The sequence below is a fragment of the Camellia sinensis genome, chromosome 14, assembly GCF_055761805.1.
Source record: "Camellia sinensis isolate YWXY chromosome 14, ASM5576180v1, whole genome shotgun sequence".
Taxonomy (NCBI): domain Eukaryota; kingdom Viridiplantae; phylum Streptophyta; class Magnoliopsida; order Ericales; family Theaceae; genus Camellia; species Camellia sinensis.
In genome coordinates this window covers 103,920,264-103,943,049 of record NC_138974.1, presented here as the reverse complement: position 1 = coordinate 103,943,049, position 22,786 = coordinate 103,920,264, and the positions used below count along the sequence as shown (strand labels likewise).

The following is a 22,786-nucleotide window of genomic DNA, read 5'->3' as shown; positions in this document are numbered from 1 at the left end:
CGGGGAAAAAAATGAAATTGAATGGAACAGGATAATCTGGAAATGGTTTAAAAGGGAGAAATTGTCGAAAAGGAGGCGAAGGCGATTGAATGGGCTAAAAATCGGACAGGCTGTCCGGGGAAAAAAAAAAGGGGGGGGGTGGTGGAAAAAGGGACAAAAGGGGTGCAACACGAGGACTTCCCAGGGGGTCACCCATCCTAGTACTACTCTCGCCCAAGCACGCTTAACTGCGGAGTTCTGATGGGATCCGGTGCATTAGTGCTGGTATGATCGCACCCGAAGATTAACCGCGACTTTATTGTTTTAAGCAGTAGACGGGGAAAAAAATGAAATTGAATGGAACAGGATAATCTGGAAATGGTTTAAAAGGGAGAAATTGTCGAAAAGGAGGCGAATGCGATTGAATGGGCTAAAAATCGGACAGGCTGTCCGGGGAAAAAAAAAAAGGGGGGGGGGGGTGGTGGAAAAAGGGACAAAAGGGGTGCAACACGAGGACTTCCCAGGGGGTCACCCATCCTAGTACTACTCTCGCCCAAGCACGCTTAACTGCGGAGTTCTGATGGGATCCGGTGCATTAGTGCTGGTATGATCGCACCCGAAGATTAACCGCGACTTTATTGTTTTAAGCAGTAGACGGGGAAAAAAATGAAATTGAATGGAACAGGATAATCTGGAAATGATTTAAAAGGGAGAAATTGTCGAAAAGGAGGCGAAGGCGATTGAATGGGCTAAAAATCGGACAGGCTGTCCGGGGAAAAAAAAAGGGGGGGGTGGTGGAAAAAGGGACAAAAGGGGTGCAACACGAGGACTTCCCAGGGGGTCACCCATCCTAGTACTACTCTCGCCCAAGCACGCTTAACTGCGGAGTTCTGATGGGATCCGGTGCATTAGTGCTGGTATGATCGCACCCGAAGATTAACCGCGACTTCATTGTTTTAACCAGTAGACGGGGAAAAAAATGAAATTGAATGGAACAGGATAATCTGGAAATGGTTTAAAAGGGAGAAATTGTCGAAAAGGAGGCGAAGGCGATTGAATGGGCTAAAAATCGGACAGGCTGTCCGGGGAAAAAAAAAGGGGGGGGGGGTGGTGGAAAAAAGGGACAAAAGGGGTGCAACACGAGGACTTCCCAGGGGGTCACCCATCCTAGTACTACTCTCGCCCAAGCACGCTTAACTGCGGAGTTAAGATGGGATCCGATGCATTAGTGCTGGTATGATCGCACCCGAAGATTAACCGCGACTTTATTGTTTTAAGCAGTAGACGGGGAAAAAAATGAAATTGAATGGAACAGGATAATCTGGAAATGGTTTAAAAGGGAGAAATTGTCGAAAAGGAGGCGAAGGCGATTGAATGGGCTAAAAATCGGACAGGCTGTCCGGGGAAAAAAAAAAGGGGGGGGGGTGGTGGAAAAAGGGACAAAAGGGGTGCAACACGAGGACTTCCCAGGGGGTCACCCATCCTAGTACTACTCTCGCCCAAGCACGCTTAACTGCGGAGTTCTGATGGGATCCGGTGCATTAGTGCTGGTATGATCGCACCCGAAGATTAACCGCGACTTTATTGTTTTAAGCAGTAGACGGGGAAAAAAATGAAATTGAATGGAACAGGATAATCTGGAAATGGTTTAAAAGGGAGAAATTGTCGAAAAGGAGGCGAAGGCGATTGAATGGGCTAAAAATCGGACAGGCTGTCCGGGGAAAAAAAAAAGGGGGGGGGGGGTGGTGGAAAAAGGGACAAAAGGGGTGCAACACGAGGACTTCCCAGGGGGTCACCCATCCTTGTACTACTCTCGCCCAAGCACGCTTAACTGCGGAGTTCTGATGGGATCCGGTGCATTAGTGCTGGTATGATCGCACCCGAAGATTAACCGCGACTTTATTGTTTTAAGCAGTAGACGGGGAAAAAAATGAAATTGAATGGAACAGGATAATCTGGAAATGGTTTAAAAGGGAGAAATTGTCGAAAAGGAGGCGAAGGCGATTGAATGGGCTAAAAATCGGACAGGCTGTCCGGGGAAAAAAAAAAAGGGGGGGGGTGGTGGAAAAAGGGACAAAAGGGGTGCAACACGAGGACTTCCCAGGGGGTCACCCATCCTAGTACTACTCTCGCCCAAGCACGCTTAACTGCGGAGTTCTGATGGGATCCGGTGCATTAGTGTTGGTATGATCGCACCCGAAGATTAACCGCGACTTTATTGTTTTAAGCAGTAGACGGGGAAAAAAATGAAATTGAATGGAACAGGATAATCTGGAAATGGTTTAAAAGGGAGAAATTGTCGAAAAGGAGGCGAAGGCGATTGAATGGGCTAAAAATCGGACAGGCTGTCCGGGGAAAAAAAAAAGGGGGGGGGGGTGGTGGAAAAAGGGACAAAAGGGGTGCAACACGAGGACTTCCCAGGGGGTCACCCATCCTAGTACTACTCTCGCCCAAGCACGCTTAACTGCGGAGTTCTGATGGGATCCGGTGCATTAGTGCTGGTATGATCGCACCCGAAGATTAACCGCGACTTTATTGTTTTAAGCAGTAGACGGGGAAAAAAATGAAATTGAATGGAACAGGATAATCTGGAAATGGTTTAAAAGGGAGAAATTGTCGAAAAGGAGGCGAAGGCTATTGAATGGGCTAAAAATCGGACAGGCTGTCCGGGGAAAAAAAAAAGGGGGGGGGTGGTGGAAAAAGGGACAAAAGGGGTGAAACACGAGGACTTCCCAGGGGGTCACCCATCCTTGTACTACTCTCGCCCAAGCACGCTTAACTGCGGAGTTCTGATGGGATCCGGTGCATTGGTGCTGGTATGATCGCACCCGAAGATTAACCGCGACTTTATTGTTTTAAGCAGTAGACGGGGAAAAAAATGAAATTGAATGGAACAGGATAATCTGGAAATGGTTTAAAAGGGAGAAATTGTCGAAAAGGAGGCGAAGGCGATTGAATGGGCTAAAAATCGGACAGGCTGTCCGGGGAAAAAAAAAAGGGGGGGGGGGTGGTGGAAAAAGGGACAAAAGGGGTGCAACACGAGGACTTCCCAGGGGGTCACCCATCCTAGTACTACTCTCGCCCAAGCACGCTTAACTGCGGAGTTCTGATGGGATCCGGTGCATTAGTGCTCGTATGATCGCACCCGAAGATTAACCGCGACTTTATTGTTTTAAGCAGTAGACGGGGAAAAAAATGAAATTGAATGGAACAGGATAATCTGGAAATGGTTTAAAAGGGAGAAATTGTCGAAAAGGAGGCGAAGGCGATTGAATGGGCTAAAAATCGGACAGGCTGTCCGGGGAAAAAAAAAAGGGGGGGGGGTGGTGGAAAAAGGGACAAAAGGGGTGCAACACGAGGACTTCCCAGGGGGTCACCCATCCTAGTACTACTCTCGCCCAAGCACGCTTAACTGCGGAGTTCTGATGGGATCCGGTGCATTAGTGCTGGTATGATCGCACCCGAAGATTAACCGCGACTTTATTGTTTTAAGCAGTAGACGGGGAAAAAAATGAAATTGAATGGAACAGGATAATCTGGAAATGGTTTAAAAGGGAGAAATTGTCGAAAAGGAGGCGAAGGCGATTGAATGGGCTAAAAATCGGACAGGCTGTCCGGGGAAAAAAAAAAGGGGGGGGGGGGTGGTGGAAAAAGGGACAAAAGGGGTGCAACACGAGGACTTCCCAGGGGGTCACCCATCCTTGTACTACTCTCGCCCAAGCACGCTTAACTGCGGAGTTCTGATGGGATCCGGTGCATTAGTGCTGGTATGATCGCACCCGAAGATTAACCGCGACTTTATTGTTTTAAGCAGTAGACGGGGAAAAAAATGAAATTGAATGGAACAGGATAATCTGGAAATGGTTTAAAAGGGAGAAATTGTCGAAAAGGAGGCGAAGGCGATTGAATGGGCTAAAAATCGGACAGGCTGTCCGGGGAAAAAAAAAAAGGGGGGGGGTGGTGGAAAAAGGGACAAAAGGGGTGCAACACGAGGACTTCCCAGGGGGTCACCCATCCTAGTACTACTCTCGCCCAAGCACGCTTAACTGCGGAGTTCTGATGGGATCCGGTGCATTAGTGTTGGTATGATCGCACCCGAAGATTAACCGCGACTTTATTGTTTTAAGCAGTAGACGGGGAAAAAAATGAAATTGAATGGAACAGGATAATCTGGAAATGGTTTAAAAGGGAGAAATTGTCGAAAAGGAGGCGAAGGCGATTGAATGGGCTAAAAATCGGACAGGCTGTCCGGGGAAAAAAAAAAGGGGGGGGGGTGGTGGAAAAAGGGACAAAAGGGGTGCAACACGAGGACTTCCCAGGGGGTCACCCATCCTAGTACTACTCTCGCCCAAGCACGCTTAACTGCGGAGTTCTGATGGGATCCGGTGCATTAGTGCTGGTATGATCGCACCCGAAGATTAACCGCGACTTTATTGTTTTAAGCAGTAGACGGGGAAAAAAATGAAATTGAATGGAACAGGATAATCTGGAAATGGTTTAAAAGGGAGAAATTGTCGAAAAGGAGGCGAAGGCGATTGAATGGGCTAAAAATCGGACAGGCTGTCCGGGGAAAAAAAAAAGGGGGGGGGGTGGTGGAAAAAGGGGCAAAAGGGGTGCAACACGAGGACTTCCCAGGGGGTCACCCATCCTAGTACTACTCTCGCCCAAGCACGCTTAACTGCGGAGTTCTGATGGGATCCGGTGCATTAGTGCTCGTATGATCGCACCCGAAGATTAACCGCGACTTTATTGTTTTAAGCAGTAGACGGGGAAAAAAATGAAATTGAATGGAACAGGATAATCTGGAAATGGTTTAAAAGGGAGAAATTGTCGAAAAGGAGGCGAAGGCGATTGAATGGGCTAAAAATCGGACAGGCTGTCCGGGGAAAAAAAAAAGGGGGGGTGGTGGTGGAAAAAGGGACAAAAGGGGTGCAACACGAGGACTTCCCAGGGGGTCACCCATCCTAGTACTACTCTCGCCCAAGCACGCTTAACTGCGGAGTTCTGATGGGATCCGGTGCATTAGTGTTGGTATGATCGCACCCGAAGATTAACCGCGACTTTATTGTTTTAAGCAGTAGACGGGGAAAAAAATGAAATTGAATGGAACAGGATAATCTGGAAATGGTTTAAAAGGGAGAAATTGTCGAAAAGGAGGCGAAGGCGATTGAATGGGCTAAAAATCGGACAGGCTGTCCGGGGAAAAAAAAAAGGGGGGGGGTGGTGGAAAAAGGGACAAAAGGGGTGCAACACGAGGACTTCCCAGGGGGTCACCCATCCTAGTACTACTCTCGCCCAAGCACGCTTAACTGCGGAGTTCTGATGGGATCCGGTGCATTAGTGTTGGTATGATCGCACCCGAAGATTAACCGCGACTTTATTGTTTTAAGCAGTAGACGGGGAAAAAAATGAAATTGAATGGAACAGGATAATCTGGAAATGGTTTAAAAGGGAGAAATTGTCGAAAAGGAGGCGAAGGCGATTGAATGGGCTAAAAATCGGACAGGCTGTCCGGGGAAAAAAAAAAGGGGGGGGGGGTGGTGGAAAAAGGGACAAAAGGGGTGCAACACGAGGACTTCCCAGGGGGTCACCCATCCTAGTACTACTCTCGCCCAAGCACGCTTAGCTGCGGAGTTCTGATGGGATCCGGTGCATTAGTGCTGGTATGATCGCACCCGAAGATTAACCGCGACTTTATTGTTTTAAGCAGTAGACGGGGAAAAAAATGAAATTGAATGGAACAGGATAATCTGGAAATGGTTTAAAAGGGAGAAATTGTCGAAAAGGAGGCGAAGGCGATTGAATGGGCTAAAAATCGGACAGGCTGTCCGGGGAAAAAAAAAAGGGGGGGGGGGGGTGGTGGAAAAAGGGACAAAAGGGGTGCAACACGAGGACTTCCCATGGGGTCACCCATCCTAGTACTACTCTCGCCCAAGCACGCTTAACTGCGGAGTTCTGATGGGATCCGGTGCATTGGTGCTGGTATGATCGCACCCGAAGATTAACCGCGACTTTATTGTTTTAAGCAGTAGACGGGGAAAAAAATGAAATTGAATGGAACAGGATAATCTGGAAATGGTTTAAAAGGGAGAAATTGTCGAAAAGGAGGCGAAGGCGATTGAATGGTCTAAAAATCGGACAGGCTGTCCGGGGAAAAAAAAAAGGGGGGGGGGGTGGTGGAAAAAGGGACAAAAGGGGTGCAACACGAGGACTTCCCAGGGGGTCACCCATCCTAGTACTACTCTCGCCCAAGCACGCTTAACTGCGGAGTTCTGATGGGATCCGGTGCATTAGTGCTGGTATGATCGCACCCGAAGATTAACCGCGACTTTATTGTTTTAAGCAGTAGACGGGGAAAAAAATGAAATTGAATGGAACAGGATAATCTGGAAATGGTTTAAAAGGGAGAAATTGTCGAAAAGGAGGCGAAGGCGATTGAATGGGCTAAAAATCGGACAGGCTGTCCGGGGAAAAAAAAAAGGGGGGGGGGTGGTGGAAAAAGGGACAAAAGGGGTGCAACACGAGGACTTCCCAGGGGGTCACCCATCCTAGTACTACTCTCGCCCAAGCACGCTTAACTGCGGAGTTCTGATGGGATCCGGTGCATTAGTGCTCGTATGATCGCACCCGAAGATTAACCGCGACTTTATTGTTTTAAGCAGTAGACGGGGAAAAAAATGAAATTGAATGGAACAGGATAATCTGGAAATGGTTTAAAAGGGAGAAATTGTCGAAAAGGAGGCGAAGGCGATTGAATGGGCTAAAAATCGGACAGGCTGTCCGGGGAAAAAAAAAAGGGGGGGGGGTGGTGGAAAAAGGGACAAAAGGGGTGCAACACGAGGACTTCCCAGGGGGTCACCCATCCTAGTACTACTCTCGCCCAAGCACGCTTAACTGCGGAGTTCTGATGGGATCCGGTGCATTAGTGTTGGTATGATCGCACCCGAAGATTAACCGCGACTTTATTGTTTTAAGCAGTAGACGGGGAAAAAAATGAAATTGAATGGAACAGGATAATCTGGAAATGGTTTAAAAGGGAGAAATTGTCGAAAAGGAGGCGAAGGCGATTGAATGGGCTAAAAATCGGACAGGCTGTCCGGGGAAAAAAAAAAGGGGGGGGGTGGTGGAAAAAGGGACAAAAGGGGTGCAACACGAGGACTTCCCAGGGGGTCACCCATCCTAGTACTACTCTCGCCCAAGCACGCTTAACTGCGGAGTTCTGATGGGATCCGGTGCATTAGTGTTGGTATGATCGCACCCGAAGATTAACCGCGACTTTATTGTTTTAAGCAGTAGACGGGGAAAAAAATGAAATTGAATGGAACAGGATAATCTGGAAATGGTTTAAAAGGGAGAAATTGTCGAAAAGGAGGCGAAGGCGATTGAATGGGCTAAAAATCGGACAGGCTGTCCGGGGAAAAAAAAAAGGGGGGGGGGGTGGTGGAAAAAGGGACAAAAGGGGTGCAACACGAGGACTTCCCTGGGGGTCACCCATCCTAGTACTACTCTCGCCCAAGCACGCTTAACTGCGGAGTTCTGATGGGATCCGGTGCATTAGTGCTGGTATGATCGCACCCGAAGATTAACCGCGACTTTATTGTTTTAAGCAGTAGACGGGGAAAAAAATGAAATTGAATGGAACAGGATAATCTGGAAATGGTTTAAAAGGGAGAAATTGTCGAAAAGGAGGCGAAGGCGATTGAATGGGCTAAAAATCGGACAGGCTGTCCGGGGAAAAAAAAAAGGGGGGGGGGGTGGTGGAAAAAGGGACAAAAGGGGTGCAACACGAGGACTTCCCAGGGGGTCACCCATCCTAGTACTACTCTCTCGCCCAAGCACGCTTAAGTGCGGAGTTCTGATGGGATCCGGTGCATTAGTGCTGGTATGATCGCACCCGAAGATTAACCGCGACTTTATTGTTTTAAGCAGTAGACGGGGAAAAAAATGAAATTGAATGGAACAGGATAATCTGGAAATGGTTTAAAAGGGAGAAATTGTCGAAAAGGAGGCGAAGGCGATTGAATGGGCTAAAAATCGGACAGGCTGTCCGGGGAAAAAAAAAAGGGGGGGGGGTGGTGGAAAAAGGGACAAAAGGGGTGCAACACGAGGACTTCCCAGGGGGTCACCCATCCTAGTACTACTCTCGCCCAAGCACGCTTAACTGCGGAGTTCTGATGGGATCCGGTGCATTAGTGCTGGTATGATCGCACCCGAAGATTAACCGCGACTTTATTGTTTTAAGCAGTAGACGGGGAAAAAAATGAAATTGAATGGAACAGGATAATCTGGAAATGGTTTAAAAGGGAGAAATTGTCGAAAAGGAGGCGAAGGCGATTGAATGGGCTAAAAATCGGACAGGCTGTCCGGGGAAAAAAAAAAGGGGGGGGGGTGGTGGAAAAAGGGACAAAAGGGGTGCAACACGAGGACTTCCCAGGGGGTCACCCATCCTAGTACTACTCTCGCCCAAGCATGCTTAACTGCGGAGTTCTGATGGGATCCGGTGCATTAGTGTTGGTATGATCGCACCCGAAGATTAACCGCGACTTTATTGTTTTAAGCAGTAGACGGGGAAAAAAATGAAATTGAATGGAACAGGATAATCTGGAAATGGTTTAAAAGGGAGAAATTGTCGAAAAGGAGGCGAAGGCGATTGAATGGGCTAAAAATCGGACAGGCTGTCCGGGGAAAAAAAAAAGGGGGGGGGGTGGAAAAAGGGACAAAAGGGGTGCAACACGAGGACTTCCCAGGGGGAAGTCCATCCTAGTACTACTCTCGCCCAAGCACGCTTAACTGCGGAGTTCTGATGGGATCCGGTGCATTAGTGCTGGTATGATCGCACCCGAAGATTAACCGCGACTTTATTGTTTTAAGCAGTAGACGGAGAAAAAAATGAAATTGAATGGAACAGGATAATCTGGAAATGGTTTAAAAGGGAGAAATTGTCGAAAAGGAGGCGAAGGCGATTGAATGGGCTAAAAATCGGTCAGGCTGTCCGGGGAAAAAAAAAAGGGGGGGGGGTGGTGGAAAAAGGGACAAAAGGGGTGCAACACGAGGACTTCCCAGGGGGTCACCCATCCTAGTACTACTCTCGCCCAAGCACGCTTAACTGCGGAGTTCTGATGGGATCCGGTGCATTAGTGCTGGTATGATCGCACCCGAAGATTAACCGCGACTTTATTGTTTTAAGCAGTAGACGGGGAAAAAAATGAAATTGAATGGAACAGGATAATCTGGAAATGGTTTAAAAGGGAGAAATTGTCGAAAAGGAGGCGAAGGCGATTGAATGGGCTAAAAATCGGACAGGCTGTCCGGGGAAAAAAAAAGGGGGGGGTGGTGGAAAAAGGGACAAAAGGGGTGCAACACGAGGACTTCCCAGGGGGTCACCCATCCTAGTACTACTCTCGCCCAAGCACGCTTAACTGCGGAGTTCTGATGGGATCCGGTGCATTAGTGCTGGTATGATCGCACCCGAAGATTAACCGCGACTTTATTGTTTTAAGCAGTAGACGGGGAAAAAAATGAAATTGAATGGAACAGGATAATCTGGAAATGGTTTAAAAGGGAGAAATTGTCGAAAAGGAGGCGAAGGCGATTGAATGGGCTAAAAATCGGACAGGCTGTCCGGGGAAAAAAAAAAGGGGGGGGTGGTGGAAAAAGGGACAAAAGGGGTGCAACACGAGGACTTCCCAGGGGGTCACCCATCCTAGTACTACTCTCGCCCAAGCATGCTTAACTGCGGAGTTCTGATGGGATCCGGTGCATTAGTGTTGGTATGATCGCACCCGAAGATTAACCGCGACTTTATTGTTTTAAGCAGTAGACGGGGAAAAAAATGAAATTGAATGGAACAGGATAATCTAGAAATGGTTTAAAAGGGAGAAATTGTCGAAAAGGAGGCGAAGGCGATTGAATGGGCTAAAAATCGGACAGGCTGTCCGGGGAAAAAAAAAAGGGGGGGGGTGGTGGAAAAAGGGACAAAAGGGGTGCAACACGAGGACTTCCCAGGGGGAAGTCCATCCTAGTACTACTCTCGCCCAAGCACGCTTAACTGCGGAGTTCTGATGGGATCCGGTGCATTAGTGCTGGTATGATCGCACCCGAAGATTAACCGCGACTTTATTGTTTTAAGCAGTAGACGGGGAAAAAAATGAAATTGAATGGAACAGGATAATCTGGAAATGGTTTAAAAGGGAGAAATTGTCGAAAAGGAGGCGAAGGTGATTGAATGGGCTAAAAATCGGACAGGCTGTCCGGGGAAAAAAAAAAGGGGGGGGGGTGGTGGAAAAAGGGACAAAAGGGGTGCAACACGAGGACTTCCCGTGGGGTCACCCATCCTAGTACTACTCTCGCCCAAGCACGCTTAACTGCGGAGTTCTGATGGGATCCGGTGCATTGGTGCTGGTATGATCGCACCCGAAGATTAACCGCGACTTTATTGTTTTAAGCAGTAGACGGGGAAAAAAATGAAATTGAATGGAACAGGATAATCTGGAAATGGTTTAAAAGGGAGAAATTGTCGAAAAGGAGGCGAAGGCGATTGAATGGTCTAAAAATCGGACAGGCTGTCCGGGGAAAAAAAAAAAGGGGGGGGGGGGTGGTGGAAAAAGGGACAAAAGGGGTGCAACACGAGGACTTCCCAGGGGGTCACCCATCCTAGTACTACTCTCGCCCAAGCACGCTTAACTGCGGAGTTCTGATGGGATCCGGTGCATTAGTGCTGGTATGATCGCACCCGAAGATTAACCGCGACTTTATTGTTTTAAGCAGTAGACGGGGAAAAAAATGAAATTGAATGGAACAGGATAATCTGGAAATGGTTTAAAAGGGAGAAATTGTCGAAAAGGAGGCGAAGGCGATTGAATGGGCTAAAAATCGGACAGGCAGTCCGGGGAAAAAAAAAAGGGGGGGGGGTGGTGGAAAAAGGGACAAAAGGGGTGCAACACGAGGACTTCCCAGGGGGTCACCCATCCTAGTACTACTCTCGCCCAAGCACGCTTAACTGCGGAGTTCTGATGAGATCCGGTGCATTAGTGCTGGTATGATCGCACCCGAAGATTAACCGCGACTTTATTGTTTTAAGCAGTAGACGGGGAAAAAAATGAAATTGAATGGAACAGGATAATCTGGAAATGGTTTAAAAGGGAGAAATTGTCGAAAAGGAGGCGAAGGCGATTGAATGGGCTAAAAATCGGACAGGTTGTCCGGGGAAAAAAAAAAGGGGGGGGGGGTGGTGGAAAAAGGGACAAAAGGGGTGCAACACGAGGACTTCCCAGGGGGTCACCCATCCTAGTACTACTCTCGCCCAAGCACGCTTAACTGCGGAGTTCTGATGGGATCCGGTGCATTAGTGCTGGTATGATCGCACCCGAAGATTAACCGCGACTTTATTCTTTTAAGCAGTAGACGGGGAAATAAATGAAATTGAATGGAACAGGATAATCTGGAAATGGTTTAAAAGGGAGAAATTGTCGAAAAGGAGGCGAAGGCGATTGAATGGGCTAAAAATCGGACAGGCTGTCCGGGGAAAAAAAAAAAGGGGGGGGGGTGGTGGAAAAAGGGACAAAAGGGCTGCAACACGAGGACTTCCCAGGGGGTCACCCATCCTAGTACTACTCTCGCCCAAGCACGCTTAACTGCGGAGTTCTGATGGGATCCGGTGCATTAGTGCTGGTATGATCGCACCCGAAGATTAACCGCGACTTTATTGTTTTAAGCAGTAGACGGGGAAAAAAATGAAATTGAATGGAACAGGATAATCTGGAAATGGTTTAAAAGGGAGAAATTGTCGAAAAGGAGGCGAAGGCGATTGAATGGGCTAAAAATCGGACAGGCTGTCCGGGGAAAAAAAAAGGGGGGGGTGGTGGAAAAAGGGACAAAAGGGGTGCAACACGAGGACTTCCCAGGGGGTCACCCATCCTAGTACTACTCTCGCCCAAGCACGCTTAACTGCGGAGTTCTGATGGGATCCGGTGCATTAGTGCTGGTATGATCGCACCCGAAGATTAACCGCGACTTCATTGTTTTAACCAGTAGACGGGGAAAAAAATGAAATTGAATGGAACAGGATAATCTGGAAATGGTTTAAAAGGGAGAAATTGTCGAAAAGGAGGCGAAGGCGATTGAATGGGCTAAAAATCGGACAGGCTGTCCGGGGAAAAAAAAAAGGGGGGGGGGTGGTGGAAAAAGGGACAAAAGGGGTGCAACACGAGGACTTCCCAGGGGGTCACCCATCCTAGTACTACTCTCGCCCAAGCACGCTTAACTGCGGAGTTCTGATGGGATCCGATGCATTAGTGCTGGTATGATCGCACCCGAAGATTAACCGCGACTTTATTGTTTTAAGCAATAGACGGGGAAAAAAATGAAATTGAATGGAACAGGATAATCTGGAAATGGTTTAAAAGGGAGAAATTGTCGAAAAGGAGGCGAAGGCGATTGAATGGGCTAAAAATCGGACAGGCTGTCCGGGGAAAAAAAAAAGGGGGGGGGGGTGGTGGAAAAAGGGACAAAAGGGGTGCAACACGAGGACTTCCCAGGGGGTCACCCATCCTAGTACTACTCTCGCCCAAGCACGCTTAACTGCGGAGTTCTGATGGGATCCGGTGCATTAGTGCTGGTATGATCGCACCCGAAGATTAACCGCGACTTTATTGTTTTAAGCCGTAGACGGGGAAAAAAATGAAATTGAATGGAACAGGATAATCTGGAAATGGTTTAAAAGGGAGAAATTGTCGAAAAGGAGGCGAAGGCGATTGAATGGGCTAAAAATCGGACAGGTTGTCCGGGGGAAAAAAAAAGGGGGGGGGTGGTGGAAAAAGGGACAAAAGGGGTGCAACACGAGGACTTCCCAGGGGGTCACCCATCCTAGTACTACTCTCGCCCAAGCACGCTTAACTGCGGAGTTCTGATGGGATCCGGTGCATTAGTGCTGGTATGATCGCACCCGAAGATTAACCGCGACTTTATTGTTTTAAGCAGTAGACGGGGAAAAAAATGAAATTGAATGGAACAGGATAATCTGGAAATGGTTTAAAAAGGAGAAATTGTCGAAAAGGAGGCGAAGGCGATTGAATGGGCTAAAAATCGGACAGGCTGTCCGGGGAAAAAAAAAAGGGGGGGGTGGTGGAAAAAGGGACAAAAGGGGTGCAACACGAGGACTTCCCAGGGGGTCACCCATCCTAGTACTACTCTCGCCCAAGCACGCTTAACTGCGGAGTTCTGATGGGATCCGGTGCATTAGTGCTGGTATGATCGCACCCGAAGATTAACCGCGACTTTATTGTTTTAAGCAGTAGACGGGGAAAAAAATGAAATTGAATGGAACAGGATAATCTGGAAATGGTTTAAAAGGGAGAAATTGTCGAAAAGGAGGCGAAGGCGATTGAATGGGCTAAAAATCGGACAGGCTGTCCGGGGAAAAAAAAAAGGGGGGGGGGTGGTTGAAAAAGGGACAAAAGGGGTGCAACACGAGGACTTCCCAGGGGGTCACCCATCCTAGTACTACTCTCGCCCAAGCACGCTTAACTGCGGAGTTCTGATGGGATCCGGTGCATTAGTGCTGGTATGATCGCACCCGAAGATTAACCGCGACTTTATTGTTTTAAGCAGTAGACGGGGAAAAAAATGAAATTGAATGGAACAGGATAATCTGGAAATGGTTTAAAAGGGAGAAATTGTCGAAAAAGAGGCGAAGGCGATTGAATGGGCTAAAAATCGGACAGGCTGTCCGGGGAAAAAAAAAGGGGGGGTGGTGGAAAAAGGGACAAAAGGGGTGCAACACGAGGACTTCCCAGGGGGTCACCCATCCTAGTACTACTCTCGCCCAAGCACGCTTAACTGCGGAGTTCTGATGGGATCCGGTGCATTAGTGCTGGTATGATCGCACCCGAAGATTAACCGCGACTTCATTGTTTTAACCAGTAGACGGGGAAAAAAATGAAATTGAATGGAACAGGATAATCTGGAAATGGTTTAAAAGGGAGAAATTGTCGAAAAGGAGGCGAAGGCGATTGAATGGGCTAAAAATCGGACAGGCTGTCCGGGGAAAAAAAAAAGGGGGGGGGGGTGGTGGAAAAAGGGACAAAAGGGGTGCAACACGAGGACTTCCCAGGGGGTCACCCATCCTAGTACTACTCTCGCCCAAGCACGCTTAACTGCGGAGTTCTGATGGGATCCGGTGCATTAGTGCTGGTATGATCGCACCCGAAGATTAACCGCGACTTTATTGTTTTAAGCAGTAGACGGGGAAAAAAATGAAATTGAATGGAACAGGATAATCTGGAAATGGTTTAAAAGGGAGAAATTGTCGAAAAGGAGGCGAAGGCGATTGAATGGGCTAAAAATCGGACAGGCTGTCCGGGGAAAAAAAAAAGGGGGGGGGGGTGGTGGAAAAAGGGACAAAAGGGGTGCAACACGAGGACTTCCCAGGGGGTCACCCATCCTAGTACTACTCTCGCCCAAGCACGCTTAACTGCGGAATTCTGATGGGATCCGGTGCATTAGTGCTGGTATGATCGCACCCGAAGATTAACCGCGACTTTATTGTTTTAAGCAGTAGACGGGGAAAAAAATGAAATTGAATGGAACAGGATAATCTGGAAATGGTTTAAAAGGGAGAAATTGTCGAAAAGGAGGCGAAGGCGATTGAATGGGCTAAAAATCGGACAGGCTGTCCGGGGAAAAAAAAAAGGGGGGGGGGTGGTGGAAAAAGGGACAAAAGGGGTGCAACACGAGGACTTCCCAGGGGGTCACCCATCCTAGTACTACTCTCGCCCAAGCACGCTTAGCTGCGGAGTTCTGATGGGATCCGGTGCATTAGTGCTGGTATGATCGCACCCGAAGATTAACCGCGACTTTATTGTTTTAAGCAGTAGACGGGGAAAAAAATGAAATTGAATGGAACAGGATAATCTGGAAATGGTTTAAAAGGGAGAAATTGTCGAAAAGGAGGCGAAGGCGATTGAATGGGCTAAAAATCGGACAGGCTGTCCGGGGAAAAAAAAAGGGGGGGGGTGGTGGAAAAAGGGACAAAAGGGGTGCAACACGAGGACTTCCCAGGGGGTCACCCATCCTAGTACTACTCTCGCCCAAGCACGCTTAACTGCGGAGTTCTGATGGGATCCGGTGCATTAGTGCTGGTATGATCGCACCCGAAGATTAACCGCGACTTTATTGTTTTAAGGAGTAGACGGGGAAAAAAATGAAATTGAATGGAACAGGATAATCTGGAAATGGTTTAAAAGGGAGAAATTGTCGAAAAGGAGGCGAAGGCGATTGAATGGGCTAAAAATCGGACAGGCTGTCCGGGGAAAAAAAAGGGGGGGGTGGTGGAAAAAGGGACAAAAGGGGTGCAACACGAGGACTTCCCAGGGGGTCACCCATCCTAGTACTACTCTCGCCCAAGCACGCTTAACTGCGGAGTTCTGATGGGATCCGGTGCATTAGTGCTGGTATGATCGCACCCGAAGATTAACCGCGACTTCATTGTTTTAACCAGTAGACGGGGAAAAAAATGAAATTGAATGGAACAGGATAATCTGGAAATGGTTTAAAAGGGAGAAATTGTCGAAAAGGAGGCGAAGGCGATTGAATGGGCTAAAAATCGGACAGGCTGTCCGGGGAAAAAAAAAAGGGGGGGGGGTGGTGGAAAAAGGGACAAAAGGTGTGCAACACGAGGACTTCCCAGGGGGTCACCCATCCTAGTACTACTCTCGCCCAAGCACGCTTAACTGCGGAGTTCTGATGGGATCCGATGCATTAGTGCTGGTATGATCGCACCCGAAGATTAACCGCGACTTTATTGTTTTAAGCAGTAGACGGGGAAAAAAATGAAATTGAATGGAACAGGATAATCTCGAAATGGTTTAAAAGGGAGAAATTGTCGAAAAGGGGGCGAAGGCGATTGAATGGGCTAAAAATCGGACAGGCTGTCCGGGGAAAAAAAAAAGAGGGGGGGTGGTGGAAAAAGGGACAAAAGGGGTGCAACACGAGGACTTCCCAGGGGGTCACCCATCCTAGTACTACTCTCGCCCAACCACGCTTAACTGCGGAGTTCTGATGGGATCCGGTGCATTAGTGCTGGTATGATCGCACCCGAAGATTAACCGCGACTTTATTGTTTTAAGCAGTAGACGGGGAAAAAAATGAAATTGAATGGAACAGGATAATCTGGAAATGGTTTTAAAAGGGAGAAATTGTCGAAAAGGAGGCGAAGGCGATTGAATGGGCTAAAAATCGGACAGGCTGTCCGGGGAAAAAAAAAAGGGGGGGGGGGTGGTGGAAAAAGGGACAAAAGGGGTGCAACACGAGGACTTCCCAGGGGGTCACCCATCCTAGTACTACTCTCGGCCAAGCACGCTTAACTGCGGAATTCTGATGGGATCCGGTGCATTAGTGCTGGTATGATCGCACCCGAAGATTAACCGCGACTTTATTGTTTTAAGCAGTAGACGGGGAAAAAAATGAAATTGAATGGAACAGGATAATCTGGAAATGGTTTAAAAGGGAGAAATTGTCGAAAAGGAGGCGAAGGCGATTGAATGGGCTAAAAATCGGACAGGCTGTCCGGGGAAAAAAAAAAGGGGGGGGGGGGTGGTGGAAAAAGGGACAAAAGGGGTGCAACACGAGGACTTCCCAGGGGGTCACCCATCCTAGTACTACTCTCGCCCAAGCACGCTTAGCTGCGGAGTTCTGATGGGATCCGGTGCATTAGTGCTGGTATGATCGCACCCGAAGATTAACCGCGACTTTATTGTTTTAAGCAGTAGACGGGGAAAAAATGAAATTGAATGGAACAGGATAATCTGGAAATGGTTTAAAAGGGAGAAATTGTCGAAAAGGAGGCGAAGGCGATTGAATGGGCTAAAATCGGACAGGCTGTCCGGGGAAAAAAAAAGGGGGGGGGGTGGTGGAAAAAGGGACAAAAGGGGTGCAACACGAGGACTTCCCAGGGGGTCACCCATCCTAGTACTACTCTCGCCCAAGCACGCTTAACTGCGGAGTTCTGATGGGATCCGGTGCATTAGTGCTGGTATGATCGCACCCGAAGATTAACCGCGACTTTATTGTTTTAAGGAGTAGACGGGGAAAAAAATGAAATTGAATGGAACAGGATAATCTGGAAATGGTTTAAAAGGGAGAAATTGTCGAAAAGGAGGCGAAGGCGATTGAATGGGCTAAAAATCGGACAGGCTGTCCGGGGAAAAAAAAAGGGGGGGGTGGTGGAAAAAGGGACAAAAGGGGTGCAACACGAGGACTTCCCAGGGGGTCACCCATCCTAGTACTACTCTCGCCCAAGCACGCTTAACTGCGGAGTTCTGATGGGATCCGGTGCATTAGTGCTGGTATGATCGCACCCGAAGATTAACCGCGACTTCATTGTTTTAACCAGTAGACGGGGAAAAAAATGAAATTGAATGGAACAGGATAATCTGGAAATGGTTTAAAAGGGAGAAATTGTCGAAAAGGAGGCGAAGGCGATTGAATGGGCTAAAAATCGGACAGGCTGTCCGGGGAAAAAAAAAAGGGGGGGGGGGGTGGTGGAAAAAGGGACAAAAGGTGTGCAACACGAGGACTTCCCAGGGGGTCACCCATCCTAGTACTACTCTCGCCCAAGCACGCTTAACTGCGGAGTTCTGATGGGATCCGATGCATTAGTGCTGGTATGATCGCACCCGAAGATTAACCGCGACTTTATTGTTTTAAGCAGTAGACGGGGAAAAAAATGAAATTGAATGGAACAGGATAATCTCGAAATGGTTTAAAAGGGAGAAATTGTCGAAAAGGGGGCGAAGGCGATTGAATGGGCTAAAAATCGGACAGGCTGTCCGGGGAAAAAAAAAAGAGGGGGGGTGGTGGAAAAAGGGACAAAAGGGGTGCAACACGAGGACTTCCCAGGGGGTCACCCATCCTAGTACTACTCTCGCCCAACCACGCTTAACTGCGGAGTTCTGATGGGATCCGGTGCATTAGTGCTGGTATGATCGCACCCGAAGATTAACCGCGACTTTATTGTTTTAAGCCGTAGACGGGGAAAAAAATGAAATTGAATGGAACAGGATAATCTGGAAATGGTTTAAAAGGGAGAAATTGTCGAAAAGGAGGCGAAGGCGATTGAATGGGCTAAAAATCGGACAGGTTGTCCGGGGGAAAAAAAAAGGGGGGGGGGTGGTGGAAAAAGGGACAAAAGGGGTGCAACACGAGGACTTCCCAGGGGGTCACCCATCCTAGTACTACTCTCGCCCAAGCACGCTTAACTGCGGAGTTCTGTTGGGATCCGGTGCATTAGTGCTGGTATGATCGCACCCAAAGATTAACCGCGACTTTATTGTTTTAAGCAGTAGACGGGGAAAAAAATGAAATTGAATGGAACAGGATAATCTGGAAATGGTTTAAAAGGGAGAAATTGTCGAAAAGGAGGCGAAGGCGATTGAATGGGCTAAAAATCGGACAGGCTGTCCGGGGAAAAAAAAGGGGGGGGTGGTGGAAAAAGGGACAAAAGGGGTGCAACACGAGGACTTCCCAGGGGGTCACCCATCCTAGTACTACTCTCGCCCAAGCACGCTTAACTGCGGAGTTCTGATGGGATCCGGTGCATTAGTGCTGGTATGATCGCACCCGAAGATTAACCGCGACTTTATTGTTTTAAGCAGTAGACGGGGAAAAAAATGAAATTGAATGGAACAGGATAATCTGGAAATGGTTTAAAAGGGAGAAATTGTCGAAAAGGAGGCGAAGGCGATTGAATGGGCTAAAAATCGGACAGGCTGTCCGGGGAAAAAAAAAAGGGGGGGGTGGTGGAAAAAGGGACAAAAGGGGTGCAACACGAGGACTTCCCAGGGGGTCACCCATCCTAGTACTACTCTCGCCCAAGCACGCTTAACTGCGGAGTTCTGATGGGATCCGGTGCATTAGTGCTGGTATGATCGCACCCGAAGATTAACCGCGACTTTATTGTTTTAAGCAGTAGGGGAAAAAAATGAAATTGAATGGAACAGGATAATCTGGAAATGGTTTAAAAGGGAGAAATTGTCGAAAAGGAGGCGAAGGCGATTGAATGGGCTAAAAATCGGACAGGCTGTCCGGGGAAAAAAAAAAGGGGGGGGGGGTGGTGGAAAAAGGGACAAAAGGGGTGCAACACGAGGACTTCCCAGGGGGTCACCCATCCTAGTACTACTCTCGCCCAAGCACGCTTAGCTGCGGAGTTCTGATGGGATCCGGTGCATTAGTGCTGGTATGATCGCACCCGAAGATTAACCGCGACTTTATTGTTTTAAGCAGTAGACGGGGAAAAAAATGAAATTGAATGGAACAGGATAATCTGGAAATGGTTTAAAAGGGAGAAATTGTCGAAAAGGAGGCGAAGGCGATTGAATGGGCTAAAAATCGGACAGGCTGTCCGGGGAAAAAAAAAGGGGGGGGGGGGTGGTGGAAAAAGGGACAAAAGGGGTGCAACACGAGGACTTCCCAGGGGGTCACCCATCCTAGTACTACTCTCGCCCAAGCACGCTTAACTGCGGAGTTCTGATGGGATCCGGTGCATTAGTGCTGGTATGATCGCACCCGAAGATTAACCGCGACTTTATTGTTTTAAGCAGTAGACGGGGAAAAAAATGAAATTGAATGGAACAGGATAATCTGGAAATGGTTTAAAAGGGAGAAATTGTCGAAAAGGAGGCGAAGGCGATTGAATGGGCTAAAAATCGGACAGGCTGTCCGGGGAAAAAAAAAGGGGGGGGTGGTGGAAAAAGGGACAAAAGGGGTGCAACACGAGGACTTCCCAGGGGGTCACCCATCCTAGTACTACTCTCGCCCAAGCACGCTTAACTGCGGAGTTCTGATGGGATCCGGTGCATTAGTGCTGGTATGATCGCACCCGAAGATTAACCGCGACTTCATTGTTTTAACCAGTAGACGGGGAAAAAAATGAAATTGAATGGAACAGGATAATCTGGAAATGGTTTAAAAGGGAGAAATTGTCGAAAAGGAGGCGAAGGCGATTGAATGGGCTAAAAATCGGACAGGCTGTCCGGGGAAAAAAAAAAGGGGGGGGGGGTGGTGGAAAAAGGGACAAAAGGTGTGCAACACGAGGACTTCCCAGGGGGTCACCCATCCTAGTACTACTCTCGCCCAAGCACGCTTAACTGCGGAGTTCTGATGGGATCCGATGCATTAGTGCTGGTATGATCGCACCCGAAGATTAACCGCGACTTTATTGTTTTAAGCAGTAGACGGGGAAAAAAATGAAATTGAATGGAACAGGATAATCTCGAAATGGTTTAAAAGGGAGAAATTGTCGAAAAGGGGGCGAAGGCGATTGAATGGGCTAAAAATCGGACAGGCTGTCCGGGGAAAAAAAAAAGAGGGGGGGTGGTGGAAAAAGGGACAAAAGGGGTGCAACACGAGGACTTCCCAGGGGGTCACCCATCCTAGTACTACTCTCGCCCAACCACGCTTAACTGCGGAGTTCTGATGGGATCCGGTGCATTAGTGCTGGTATGATCGCACCCGAAGATTAACCGCGACTTTATTGTTTTAAGCCGTAGACGGGGAAAAAAATGAAATTGAATGGAACAGGATAATCTGGAAATGGTTTAAAAGGGAGAAATTGTCGAAAAGGAGGCGAAGGCGATTGAATGGGCTAAAAATCGGACAGGTTGTCCGGGGGAAAAAAAAAGGGGGGGGGGGTGGTGGAAAAAGGGACAAAAGGGGTGCAACACGAGGACTTCCCAGGGGGTCACCCATCCTAGTACTACTCTCGCCCAAGCACGCTTAACTGCGGAGTTCTGATGGGATCCGGTGCATTAGTGCTGGTATGATCGCACCCAAAGATTAACCGCGACTTTATTGTTTTAAGCAGTAGACGGGGAAAAAAATGAAATTGAATGGAACAGGATAATCTGGAAATGGTTTAAAAGGGAGAAATTGTCGAAAAGGAGGCGAAGGCGATTGAATGGGCTAAAAATCGGACAGGCCGTCCGGGGAAAAAAAAAAGGGGGGGGGGGGGTGGTGGAAAAAGGGACAAAAGGGGTGCAACACGAGGACTTCCCAGGGGGTCACCCATCCTAGTACTACTCTCGCCCAAGCACGCTTAACTGCGGAGTTCTGATGGGATCCGGTGCATTAGTGCTGGTATGATCGCACCCGAAGATTAACCGCGACTTTATTGTTTTAAGCAGTAGACGGGGAAAAAAATGAAATTGAATGGAACAGGATAATCTGGAAATGGTTTAAAAGGGAGAAATTGTCGAAAACGAGGCGAAGGCGATTGAATGGGCTAAAAATCGGACAGGCTGTCCGGGGAAAAAAAAAGGGGGGGGGGTGGTGGAAAAAGGGACAAAAGGGGTGCAACACGAGGACTTCCCAGGGGGTCACCCATCCTAGTACTACTCTCGCCCAAGCACGCTTAACTGCGGAGTTCTGATGGGATCCGGTGCATTAGTGCTGGTATGATCGCACCCGAAGATTAACCGCGACTTTATTGTTTTAAGCAGTAGACGGGGAAAAAAATGAAATTGAATGGAACAGGATAATCTGGAAATGGTTTAAAAGGGAGAAATTGTCGAAAAGGAGGCGAAGGCGATTGAATGGGCTAAAAATCGGACAGGCTGTCCGGGGAAAAAAAAAAGGGGGGGGTGGTGGAAAAAGGGACAAAAGGGGTGCAACACGAGGACTTCCCAGGGGGTCACCCATCCTAGTACTACTCTCGCCCAAGCACGCTTAACTGCGGAGTTCTGATGGGATCCGGTGCATTAGTGCTGGTATGATCGCACCCGAAGATTAACCGCGACTTTATTGTTTTAAGCAGTAGACGGGGAAAAAAATGAAATTGAATGGAACAGGATAATCTGGAAATGGTTTAAAAGGGAGAAATTGTCGAAAAGGAGGCGAAGGCGATTGAATGGGCTAAAAATCGGACAGGCTGTCCGGGGAAAAAAAAAAGGGGGGGGGTGGTGGAAAAAGGGACAAAAGGGGTGCAACACGAGGACTTCCCAGGGGGTCACCCATCCTAGTACTACTCTCGCCCAAGCACGCTTAGCTGCGGAGTTCTGATGGGATCCGGTGCATTAGTGCTGGTATGATCGCACCCGAAGATTAACCGCGACTTTATTGTTTTAAGCAGTAGACGGGGAAAAAAATGAAATTGAATGGAACAGGATAATCTGGAAATGGTTTAAAAGGGAGAAATTGTCGAAAAGGAGGCGAAGGCGATTGAATGGGCTAAAAATCGGACAGGCTGTCCGGGGAAAAAAAAAGGGGGGGGGGTGGTGGAAAAAGGGACAAAAGGGGTGCAACACGAGGACTTCCCAGGGGGTCACCCATCCTAGTACTACTCTCGCCCAAGCACGCTTAACTGCGGAGTTCTGATGGGATCCGGTGCATTAGTGCTGGTATGATCGCACCCGAAGATTAACCGCGACTTTATTGTTTTAAGCAGTAGACGGGGAAAAAAATGAAATTGAATGGAACAGGATAATCTGGAAATGGTTTAAAAGGGAGAAATTGTCGAAAAGGAGGCGAAGGCGATTGAATGGGCTAAAAATCGGACAGGCTGTCCGGGGAAAAAAAAAGGGGGGGGTGGTGGAAAAAGGGACAAAAGGGGTGCAACACGAGGACTTCCCAGGGGGTCACCCATCCTAGTACTACTCTCGCCCAAGCACGCTTAACTGCGGAGTTCTGATGGGATCCGGTGCATTAGTGCTGGTATGATCGCACCCGAAGATTAACCGCGACTTCATTGTTTTAAGCAGTAGACGGGGAAAAAAATGAAATTGAATGGAACAGGATAATCTGGAAATGGTTTAAAAGG

General features: G+C 48.3%; 72 non-coding genes across 72 annotated transcripts; all 72 read right to left on the bottom strand.

The window, feature by feature from the left end:
• Nucleotides 1–159: 159 nt before the first annotated feature.
• LOC145812125 (5S ribosomal RNA) lies at nucleotides 160–278 on the bottom strand. Its single transcript, XR_014355649.1, has one exon. It is a non-coding gene; the product is annotated as a 5S ribosomal RNA (ribosomal RNA).
• Nucleotides 279–478: 200 nt separating this feature from the next.
• LOC145812115 (5S ribosomal RNA) lies at nucleotides 479–597 on the bottom strand. Its single transcript, XR_014355639.1, has one exon. It is a non-coding gene; the product is annotated as a 5S ribosomal RNA (ribosomal RNA).
• A 194-nt stretch (nucleotides 598–791) lies between these two features.
• Nucleotides 792–910, bottom strand: LOC145812104 (5S ribosomal RNA). Its single transcript, XR_014355629.1, has one exon. It is a non-coding gene; the product is annotated as a 5S ribosomal RNA (ribosomal RNA).
• A 198-nt stretch (nucleotides 911–1,108) lies between these two features.
• On the bottom strand, nucleotides 1,109–1,227 carry LOC145811125 (5S ribosomal RNA). Its single transcript, XR_014354676.1, has one exon. It is a non-coding gene; the product is annotated as a 5S ribosomal RNA (ribosomal RNA).
• Nucleotides 1,228–1,424: 197 nt separating this feature from the next.
• Nucleotides 1,425–1,543, bottom strand: LOC145812095 (5S ribosomal RNA). Its single transcript, XR_014355619.1, has one exon. It is a non-coding gene; the product is annotated as a 5S ribosomal RNA (ribosomal RNA).
• Nucleotides 1,544–1,742: 199 nt separating this feature from the next.
• Nucleotides 1,743–1,861, bottom strand: LOC145809758 (5S ribosomal RNA). The gene has a single exon (XR_014353320.1). It is a non-coding gene; the product is annotated as a 5S ribosomal RNA (ribosomal RNA).
• Nucleotides 1,862–2,058: 197 nt separating this feature from the next.
• Nucleotides 2,059–2,177, bottom strand: LOC145809975 (5S ribosomal RNA). The gene has a single exon (XR_014353542.1). It is a non-coding gene; the product is annotated as a 5S ribosomal RNA (ribosomal RNA).
• A 198-nt stretch (nucleotides 2,178–2,375) lies between these two features.
• On the bottom strand, nucleotides 2,376–2,494 carry LOC145812084 (5S ribosomal RNA). Its single transcript, XR_014355610.1, has one exon. It is a non-coding gene; the product is annotated as a 5S ribosomal RNA (ribosomal RNA).
• Nucleotides 2,495–2,690: 196 nt separating this feature from the next.
• On the bottom strand, nucleotides 2,691–2,809 carry LOC145811184 (5S ribosomal RNA). The gene has a single exon (XR_014354733.1). It is a non-coding gene; the product is annotated as a 5S ribosomal RNA (ribosomal RNA).
• Nucleotides 2,810–3,007: 198 nt separating this feature from the next.
• Nucleotides 3,008–3,126, bottom strand: LOC145810044 (5S ribosomal RNA). The gene has a single exon (XR_014353611.1). It is a non-coding gene; the product is annotated as a 5S ribosomal RNA (ribosomal RNA).
• Nucleotides 3,127–3,323: 197 nt separating this feature from the next.
• On the bottom strand, nucleotides 3,324–3,442 carry LOC145812076 (5S ribosomal RNA). The gene has a single exon (XR_014355601.1). It is a non-coding gene; the product is annotated as a 5S ribosomal RNA (ribosomal RNA).
• Nucleotides 3,443–3,641: 199 nt separating this feature from the next.
• Nucleotides 3,642–3,760, bottom strand: LOC145809757 (5S ribosomal RNA). The gene has a single exon (XR_014353319.1). It is a non-coding gene; the product is annotated as a 5S ribosomal RNA (ribosomal RNA).
• Nucleotides 3,761–3,957: 197 nt separating this feature from the next.
• LOC145809974 (5S ribosomal RNA) lies at nucleotides 3,958–4,076 on the bottom strand. Its single transcript, XR_014353541.1, has one exon. It is a non-coding gene; the product is annotated as a 5S ribosomal RNA (ribosomal RNA).
• A 197-nt stretch (nucleotides 4,077–4,273) lies between these two features.
• Nucleotides 4,274–4,392, bottom strand: LOC145812064 (5S ribosomal RNA). Its single transcript, XR_014355590.1, has one exon. It is a non-coding gene; the product is annotated as a 5S ribosomal RNA (ribosomal RNA).
• Nucleotides 4,393–4,589: 197 nt separating this feature from the next.
• LOC145810043 (5S ribosomal RNA) lies at nucleotides 4,590–4,708 on the bottom strand. Its single transcript, XR_014353610.1, has one exon. It is a non-coding gene; the product is annotated as a 5S ribosomal RNA (ribosomal RNA).
• Nucleotides 4,709–4,905: 197 nt separating this feature from the next.
• LOC145809973 (5S ribosomal RNA) lies at nucleotides 4,906–5,024 on the bottom strand. Its single transcript, XR_014353540.1, has one exon. It is a non-coding gene; the product is annotated as a 5S ribosomal RNA (ribosomal RNA).
• Nucleotides 5,025–5,220: 196 nt separating this feature from the next.
• LOC145809972 (5S ribosomal RNA) lies at nucleotides 5,221–5,339 on the bottom strand. The gene has a single exon (XR_014353539.1). It is a non-coding gene; the product is annotated as a 5S ribosomal RNA (ribosomal RNA).
• A 198-nt stretch (nucleotides 5,340–5,537) lies between these two features.
• LOC145809075 (5S ribosomal RNA) lies at nucleotides 5,538–5,656 on the bottom strand. Its single transcript, XR_014352569.1, has one exon. It is a non-coding gene; the product is annotated as a 5S ribosomal RNA (ribosomal RNA).
• A 200-nt stretch (nucleotides 5,657–5,856) lies between these two features.
• LOC145809340 (5S ribosomal RNA) lies at nucleotides 5,857–5,975 on the bottom strand. The gene has a single exon (XR_014352868.1). It is a non-coding gene; the product is annotated as a 5S ribosomal RNA (ribosomal RNA).
• A 198-nt stretch (nucleotides 5,976–6,173) lies between these two features.
• LOC145812056 (5S ribosomal RNA) lies at nucleotides 6,174–6,292 on the bottom strand. Its single transcript, XR_014355581.1, has one exon. It is a non-coding gene; the product is annotated as a 5S ribosomal RNA (ribosomal RNA).
• Nucleotides 6,293–6,489: 197 nt separating this feature from the next.
• On the bottom strand, nucleotides 6,490–6,608 carry LOC145810042 (5S ribosomal RNA). Its single transcript, XR_014353609.1, has one exon. It is a non-coding gene; the product is annotated as a 5S ribosomal RNA (ribosomal RNA).
• A 197-nt stretch (nucleotides 6,609–6,805) lies between these two features.
• LOC145809971 (5S ribosomal RNA) lies at nucleotides 6,806–6,924 on the bottom strand. The gene has a single exon (XR_014353538.1). It is a non-coding gene; the product is annotated as a 5S ribosomal RNA (ribosomal RNA).
• A 196-nt stretch (nucleotides 6,925–7,120) lies between these two features.
• LOC145809970 (5S ribosomal RNA) lies at nucleotides 7,121–7,239 on the bottom strand. Its single transcript, XR_014353537.1, has one exon. It is a non-coding gene; the product is annotated as a 5S ribosomal RNA (ribosomal RNA).
• Nucleotides 7,240–7,437: 198 nt separating this feature from the next.
• LOC145809300 (5S ribosomal RNA) lies at nucleotides 7,438–7,556 on the bottom strand. The gene has a single exon (XR_014352820.1). It is a non-coding gene; the product is annotated as a 5S ribosomal RNA (ribosomal RNA).
• Nucleotides 7,557–7,754: 198 nt separating this feature from the next.
• LOC145811416 (5S ribosomal RNA) lies at nucleotides 7,755–7,875 on the bottom strand. The gene has a single exon (XR_014354958.1). It is a non-coding gene; the product is annotated as a 5S ribosomal RNA (ribosomal RNA).
• A 197-nt stretch (nucleotides 7,876–8,072) lies between these two features.
• LOC145812046 (5S ribosomal RNA) lies at nucleotides 8,073–8,191 on the bottom strand. The gene has a single exon (XR_014355572.1). It is a non-coding gene; the product is annotated as a 5S ribosomal RNA (ribosomal RNA).
• Nucleotides 8,192–8,388: 197 nt separating this feature from the next.
• Nucleotides 8,389–8,507, bottom strand: LOC145810761 (5S ribosomal RNA). Its single transcript, XR_014354317.1, has one exon. It is a non-coding gene; the product is annotated as a 5S ribosomal RNA (ribosomal RNA).
• A 194-nt stretch (nucleotides 8,508–8,701) lies between these two features.
• LOC145810805 (5S ribosomal RNA) lies at nucleotides 8,702–8,820 on the bottom strand. The gene has a single exon (XR_014354360.1). It is a non-coding gene; the product is annotated as a 5S ribosomal RNA (ribosomal RNA).
• A 197-nt stretch (nucleotides 8,821–9,017) lies between these two features.
• On the bottom strand, nucleotides 9,018–9,136 carry LOC145812038 (5S ribosomal RNA). The gene has a single exon (XR_014355565.1). It is a non-coding gene; the product is annotated as a 5S ribosomal RNA (ribosomal RNA).
• Nucleotides 9,137–9,330: 194 nt separating this feature from the next.
• On the bottom strand, nucleotides 9,331–9,449 carry LOC145812029 (5S ribosomal RNA). Its single transcript, XR_014355556.1, has one exon. It is a non-coding gene; the product is annotated as a 5S ribosomal RNA (ribosomal RNA).
• Nucleotides 9,450–9,644: 195 nt separating this feature from the next.
• On the bottom strand, nucleotides 9,645–9,763 carry LOC145810760 (5S ribosomal RNA). The gene has a single exon (XR_014354316.1). It is a non-coding gene; the product is annotated as a 5S ribosomal RNA (ribosomal RNA).
• Nucleotides 9,764–9,959: 196 nt separating this feature from the next.
• Nucleotides 9,960–10,078, bottom strand: LOC145810804 (5S ribosomal RNA). The gene has a single exon (XR_014354359.1). It is a non-coding gene; the product is annotated as a 5S ribosomal RNA (ribosomal RNA).
• A 197-nt stretch (nucleotides 10,079–10,275) lies between these two features.
• LOC145809816 (5S ribosomal RNA) lies at nucleotides 10,276–10,394 on the bottom strand. Its single transcript, XR_014353383.1, has one exon. It is a non-coding gene; the product is annotated as a 5S ribosomal RNA (ribosomal RNA).
• Nucleotides 10,395–10,594: 200 nt separating this feature from the next.
• On the bottom strand, nucleotides 10,595–10,713 carry LOC145812020 (5S ribosomal RNA). The gene has a single exon (XR_014355547.1). It is a non-coding gene; the product is annotated as a 5S ribosomal RNA (ribosomal RNA).
• Nucleotides 10,714–10,910: 197 nt separating this feature from the next.
• Nucleotides 10,911–11,029, bottom strand: LOC145809221 (5S ribosomal RNA). The gene has a single exon (XR_014352726.1). It is a non-coding gene; the product is annotated as a 5S ribosomal RNA (ribosomal RNA).
• Nucleotides 11,030–11,227: 198 nt separating this feature from the next.
• On the bottom strand, nucleotides 11,228–11,346 carry LOC145812009 (5S ribosomal RNA). The gene has a single exon (XR_014355537.1). It is a non-coding gene; the product is annotated as a 5S ribosomal RNA (ribosomal RNA).
• A 198-nt stretch (nucleotides 11,347–11,544) lies between these two features.
• LOC145809625 (5S ribosomal RNA) lies at nucleotides 11,545–11,663 on the bottom strand. The gene has a single exon (XR_014353186.1). It is a non-coding gene; the product is annotated as a 5S ribosomal RNA (ribosomal RNA).
• A 194-nt stretch (nucleotides 11,664–11,857) lies between these two features.
• LOC145812002 (5S ribosomal RNA) lies at nucleotides 11,858–11,976 on the bottom strand. Its single transcript, XR_014355528.1, has one exon. It is a non-coding gene; the product is annotated as a 5S ribosomal RNA (ribosomal RNA).
• Nucleotides 11,977–12,173: 197 nt separating this feature from the next.
• On the bottom strand, nucleotides 12,174–12,292 carry LOC145809601 (5S ribosomal RNA). Its single transcript, XR_014353162.1, has one exon. It is a non-coding gene; the product is annotated as a 5S ribosomal RNA (ribosomal RNA).
• Nucleotides 12,293–12,490: 198 nt separating this feature from the next.
• On the bottom strand, nucleotides 12,491–12,609 carry LOC145811993 (5S ribosomal RNA). Its single transcript, XR_014355519.1, has one exon. It is a non-coding gene; the product is annotated as a 5S ribosomal RNA (ribosomal RNA).
• Nucleotides 12,610–12,805: 196 nt separating this feature from the next.
• On the bottom strand, nucleotides 12,806–12,924 carry LOC145811981 (5S ribosomal RNA). Its single transcript, XR_014355508.1, has one exon. It is a non-coding gene; the product is annotated as a 5S ribosomal RNA (ribosomal RNA).
• A 195-nt stretch (nucleotides 12,925–13,119) lies between these two features.
• Nucleotides 13,120–13,238, bottom strand: LOC145811970 (5S ribosomal RNA). Its single transcript, XR_014355498.1, has one exon. It is a non-coding gene; the product is annotated as a 5S ribosomal RNA (ribosomal RNA).
• A 197-nt stretch (nucleotides 13,239–13,435) lies between these two features.
• On the bottom strand, nucleotides 13,436–13,554 carry LOC145811962 (5S ribosomal RNA). Its single transcript, XR_014355490.1, has one exon. It is a non-coding gene; the product is annotated as a 5S ribosomal RNA (ribosomal RNA).
• Nucleotides 13,555–13,747: 193 nt separating this feature from the next.
• LOC145811951 (5S ribosomal RNA) lies at nucleotides 13,748–13,866 on the bottom strand. The gene has a single exon (XR_014355479.1). It is a non-coding gene; the product is annotated as a 5S ribosomal RNA (ribosomal RNA).
• Nucleotides 13,867–14,064: 198 nt separating this feature from the next.
• LOC145811941 (5S ribosomal RNA) lies at nucleotides 14,065–14,183 on the bottom strand. The gene has a single exon (XR_014355470.1). It is a non-coding gene; the product is annotated as a 5S ribosomal RNA (ribosomal RNA).
• Nucleotides 14,184–14,381: 198 nt separating this feature from the next.
• Nucleotides 14,382–14,500, bottom strand: LOC145809670 (5S ribosomal RNA). The gene has a single exon (XR_014353232.1). It is a non-coding gene; the product is annotated as a 5S ribosomal RNA (ribosomal RNA).
• Nucleotides 14,501–14,697: 197 nt separating this feature from the next.
• Nucleotides 14,698–14,816, bottom strand: LOC145809073 (5S ribosomal RNA). Its single transcript, XR_014352567.1, has one exon. It is a non-coding gene; the product is annotated as a 5S ribosomal RNA (ribosomal RNA).
• Nucleotides 14,817–15,011: 195 nt separating this feature from the next.
• Nucleotides 15,012–15,130, bottom strand: LOC145811930 (5S ribosomal RNA). The gene has a single exon (XR_014355460.1). It is a non-coding gene; the product is annotated as a 5S ribosomal RNA (ribosomal RNA).
• Nucleotides 15,131–15,323: 193 nt separating this feature from the next.
• On the bottom strand, nucleotides 15,324–15,442 carry LOC145811919 (5S ribosomal RNA). The gene has a single exon (XR_014355450.1). It is a non-coding gene; the product is annotated as a 5S ribosomal RNA (ribosomal RNA).
• A 197-nt stretch (nucleotides 15,443–15,639) lies between these two features.
• Nucleotides 15,640–15,758, bottom strand: LOC145810292 (5S ribosomal RNA). The gene has a single exon (XR_014353868.1). It is a non-coding gene; the product is annotated as a 5S ribosomal RNA (ribosomal RNA).
• Nucleotides 15,759–15,954: 196 nt separating this feature from the next.
• Nucleotides 15,955–16,073, bottom strand: LOC145810283 (5S ribosomal RNA). The gene has a single exon (XR_014353859.1). It is a non-coding gene; the product is annotated as a 5S ribosomal RNA (ribosomal RNA).
• Nucleotides 16,074–16,272: 199 nt separating this feature from the next.
• Nucleotides 16,273–16,391, bottom strand: LOC145810701 (5S ribosomal RNA). The gene has a single exon (XR_014354259.1). It is a non-coding gene; the product is annotated as a 5S ribosomal RNA (ribosomal RNA).
• A 199-nt stretch (nucleotides 16,392–16,590) lies between these two features.
• LOC145809072 (5S ribosomal RNA) lies at nucleotides 16,591–16,709 on the bottom strand. Its single transcript, XR_014352566.1, has one exon. It is a non-coding gene; the product is annotated as a 5S ribosomal RNA (ribosomal RNA).
• Nucleotides 16,710–16,903: 194 nt separating this feature from the next.
• Nucleotides 16,904–17,022, bottom strand: LOC145811909 (5S ribosomal RNA). Its single transcript, XR_014355440.1, has one exon. It is a non-coding gene; the product is annotated as a 5S ribosomal RNA (ribosomal RNA).
• Nucleotides 17,023–17,216: 194 nt separating this feature from the next.
• LOC145811899 (5S ribosomal RNA) lies at nucleotides 17,217–17,335 on the bottom strand. Its single transcript, XR_014355430.1, has one exon. It is a non-coding gene; the product is annotated as a 5S ribosomal RNA (ribosomal RNA).
• Nucleotides 17,336–17,534: 199 nt separating this feature from the next.
• Nucleotides 17,535–17,653, bottom strand: LOC145810291 (5S ribosomal RNA). The gene has a single exon (XR_014353867.1). It is a non-coding gene; the product is annotated as a 5S ribosomal RNA (ribosomal RNA).
• A 196-nt stretch (nucleotides 17,654–17,849) lies between these two features.
• LOC145810282 (5S ribosomal RNA) lies at nucleotides 17,850–17,968 on the bottom strand. The gene has a single exon (XR_014353858.1). It is a non-coding gene; the product is annotated as a 5S ribosomal RNA (ribosomal RNA).
• A 197-nt stretch (nucleotides 17,969–18,165) lies between these two features.
• LOC145809721 (5S ribosomal RNA) lies at nucleotides 18,166–18,284 on the bottom strand. Its single transcript, XR_014353283.1, has one exon. It is a non-coding gene; the product is annotated as a 5S ribosomal RNA (ribosomal RNA).
• Nucleotides 18,285–18,477: 193 nt separating this feature from the next.
• LOC145811888 (5S ribosomal RNA) lies at nucleotides 18,478–18,596 on the bottom strand. The gene has a single exon (XR_014355420.1). It is a non-coding gene; the product is annotated as a 5S ribosomal RNA (ribosomal RNA).
• Nucleotides 18,597–18,791: 195 nt separating this feature from the next.
• Nucleotides 18,792–18,910, bottom strand: LOC145811878 (5S ribosomal RNA). The gene has a single exon (XR_014355411.1). It is a non-coding gene; the product is annotated as a 5S ribosomal RNA (ribosomal RNA).
• A 195-nt stretch (nucleotides 18,911–19,105) lies between these two features.
• On the bottom strand, nucleotides 19,106–19,224 carry LOC145809071 (5S ribosomal RNA). The gene has a single exon (XR_014352565.1). It is a non-coding gene; the product is annotated as a 5S ribosomal RNA (ribosomal RNA).
• Nucleotides 19,225–19,422: 198 nt separating this feature from the next.
• Nucleotides 19,423–19,541, bottom strand: LOC145811867 (5S ribosomal RNA). The gene has a single exon (XR_014355400.1). It is a non-coding gene; the product is annotated as a 5S ribosomal RNA (ribosomal RNA).
• A 194-nt stretch (nucleotides 19,542–19,735) lies between these two features.
• LOC145811858 (5S ribosomal RNA) lies at nucleotides 19,736–19,854 on the bottom strand. The gene has a single exon (XR_014355390.1). It is a non-coding gene; the product is annotated as a 5S ribosomal RNA (ribosomal RNA).
• A 198-nt stretch (nucleotides 19,855–20,052) lies between these two features.
• On the bottom strand, nucleotides 20,053–20,171 carry LOC145810290 (5S ribosomal RNA). Its single transcript, XR_014353866.1, has one exon. It is a non-coding gene; the product is annotated as a 5S ribosomal RNA (ribosomal RNA).
• A 196-nt stretch (nucleotides 20,172–20,367) lies between these two features.
• LOC145810281 (5S ribosomal RNA) lies at nucleotides 20,368–20,486 on the bottom strand. Its single transcript, XR_014353857.1, has one exon. It is a non-coding gene; the product is annotated as a 5S ribosomal RNA (ribosomal RNA).
• A 198-nt stretch (nucleotides 20,487–20,684) lies between these two features.
• On the bottom strand, nucleotides 20,685–20,803 carry LOC145811849 (5S ribosomal RNA). Its single transcript, XR_014355380.1, has one exon. It is a non-coding gene; the product is annotated as a 5S ribosomal RNA (ribosomal RNA).
• A 200-nt stretch (nucleotides 20,804–21,003) lies between these two features.
• Nucleotides 21,004–21,122, bottom strand: LOC145811839 (5S ribosomal RNA). Its single transcript, XR_014355370.1, has one exon. It is a non-coding gene; the product is annotated as a 5S ribosomal RNA (ribosomal RNA).
• A 196-nt stretch (nucleotides 21,123–21,318) lies between these two features.
• On the bottom strand, nucleotides 21,319–21,437 carry LOC145811829 (5S ribosomal RNA). The gene has a single exon (XR_014355360.1). It is a non-coding gene; the product is annotated as a 5S ribosomal RNA (ribosomal RNA).
• A 195-nt stretch (nucleotides 21,438–21,632) lies between these two features.
• On the bottom strand, nucleotides 21,633–21,751 carry LOC145811820 (5S ribosomal RNA). The gene has a single exon (XR_014355351.1). It is a non-coding gene; the product is annotated as a 5S ribosomal RNA (ribosomal RNA).
• A 196-nt stretch (nucleotides 21,752–21,947) lies between these two features.
• Nucleotides 21,948–22,066, bottom strand: LOC145809070 (5S ribosomal RNA). Its single transcript, XR_014352564.1, has one exon. It is a non-coding gene; the product is annotated as a 5S ribosomal RNA (ribosomal RNA).
• Nucleotides 22,067–22,262: 196 nt separating this feature from the next.
• On the bottom strand, nucleotides 22,263–22,381 carry LOC145811811 (5S ribosomal RNA). The gene has a single exon (XR_014355343.1). It is a non-coding gene; the product is annotated as a 5S ribosomal RNA (ribosomal RNA).
• Nucleotides 22,382–22,575: 194 nt separating this feature from the next.
• Nucleotides 22,576–22,694, bottom strand: LOC145811800 (5S ribosomal RNA). The gene has a single exon (XR_014355333.1). It is a non-coding gene; the product is annotated as a 5S ribosomal RNA (ribosomal RNA).
• Nucleotides 22,695–22,786: the final 92 nt, after the last annotated feature.